Source organism: Myotis davidii, unplaced genomic scaffold (assembly GCF_000327345.1).
Source record: "Myotis davidii unplaced genomic scaffold, ASM32734v1 scaffold162, whole genome shotgun sequence".
NCBI classification, from domain to species: domain Eukaryota; kingdom Metazoa; phylum Chordata; class Mammalia; order Chiroptera; family Vespertilionidae; genus Myotis; species Myotis davidii.
Window position 1 is genome coordinate 4,163,710 of NW_006300036.1, and position 1,661 is coordinate 4,165,370.

Below are 1,661 nucleotides of genomic sequence, written 5' to 3' on the forward strand. Positions count from 1 at the left end.
AAAGTTGATATATTCCATAACGAACATGTTCAAGAGGCATAAACAATCAATGGTGGAAAAACAAGTGTTTAACTTAACATTTGATTCAGTGCAAATTATAAAAACAAGATAGGCAGAAAATAGCAAATAGGCTGGCAGGGGCTCAGCATCAAGTTCCAGGTGAAATAACGAAGTTTAATAAAAAGACTAGTGTTAATAAAATTTAAATGTCATTCCTTATTGAATAATTTTACTTCTAGAAATGTACCTTAAATAGGTAAAGTATATATAAATATATAGATACCAACATACTCCCTTTAGTGTAACTTCAAGTTTGGAAACTTCAATATTCACTGAAGTATAATTCAGTTACAATACAACCATTGAACATCTCACAAATATTTAATGAAATAAAATTCATAAGTGTTTTTAAACAAACTACATACCATAATCCTCATTTTATTTATTTTTTATTGATTGATTTGGGAGAGGAAGGGGGAAGAGAAACACTAATTTGTCCCATTTATTTATACATCCATTTTTGATTCTTGTATATGCTCTGGCTAAGGATTGAACCCACAACCTTTGGTGTATTGGAAGGATGCTCTAACCCAGCGTTCGCCCATCAGTGGTCAGTGGACCACTGGTGGTCTGTGAGGTCCAAGAGGTTAGCGAGCGCTGCTCTAACCAACTGAACTACCTCTGGGCAGGGCTGATCCTCATCTTTAAGAATTTTTTTTTTCTCTTAAAAGGAAATATCTAACAATGGTTATTTCTAGGTATACTGACCATGGTACTTTGTATTTTCCTTAGACCAGCTATTGATAAGTTAACTATGCTGTTGTTGTTGATAAAAACCATGTATTTTTAAATGCTATGAGTATAACGTTTCAACTGTAAATTCTCTGCGCTGATGTCACTCACTGTGGGCCTAAGACCACTGGCAGTAGTATAACCCAGAAACTTGTAAGAAACACAGGTTGTAGGACCTCACTCCAGACCCACTAAAATAGAATTTGCATTTTAACAAAGTGATTTATAGGTATATCAAATCTAAAATTTTTTTACATCATATTTTTTCCTAGCCAAAAATGTTTCAATCATAATATCCACAAAGCTGTTTCATTATACTGCCAGGATTAATAAGCATTATCTTACTTTGAAACCGGGGTTATTATCCCAGCCATATTTAAACACTTATCTGTAGACTCCTGTGAAATGTAGATTATTAACTACCAGTTAAGAGCCAGGCTACTTAACAGTACTTTATATCAAATGAAAATAAGCCATTTTTTAAGTGAATAGGAACATAAATTTAAAAAGGATCTTTAACAAACAATAAAAATATGTAATTGCAAAAACTGCCATGAAGAATTAATATTGCCATAAGCAAGGAACTACAGCTTAATAGGAGTTAGACCAGGGGTGGGCAAACTTTTTGACTCGAGGGCCACAATGGGTTCTTAAACTGGACTGGAGGGCCGGAACAAAAACATGGATGGAGTGTTTGTGTGAACTACTATAAATTCAAAGTAAACATCATTACATAAAAGGGTACAGTCTTTTTTTTCAATAGTTTTATTCATTTCAAACGGGCCGAATCCGGCCCATGGGCCATAGTTTGCCCATGGCTGGCTTAGACCCACTCCCCTAAGCTGGCAGTGTCTGCCCCTGGTGGTCAA

The 1,661-nt window shown here is 35.0% G+C and overlaps 1 protein-coding gene across 1 annotated transcript in view; it reads right to left on the reverse strand.

Moving 5' to 3' along the window:
* The window catches only part of GNG5 (guanine nucleotide binding protein (G protein), gamma 5), a 4,319-nt gene that overhangs the window by 771 nt on the left and 1,887 nt on the right, over nt 1-1,661 (reverse strand). The gene's annotated exons all lie outside the window — the stretch shown is intronic.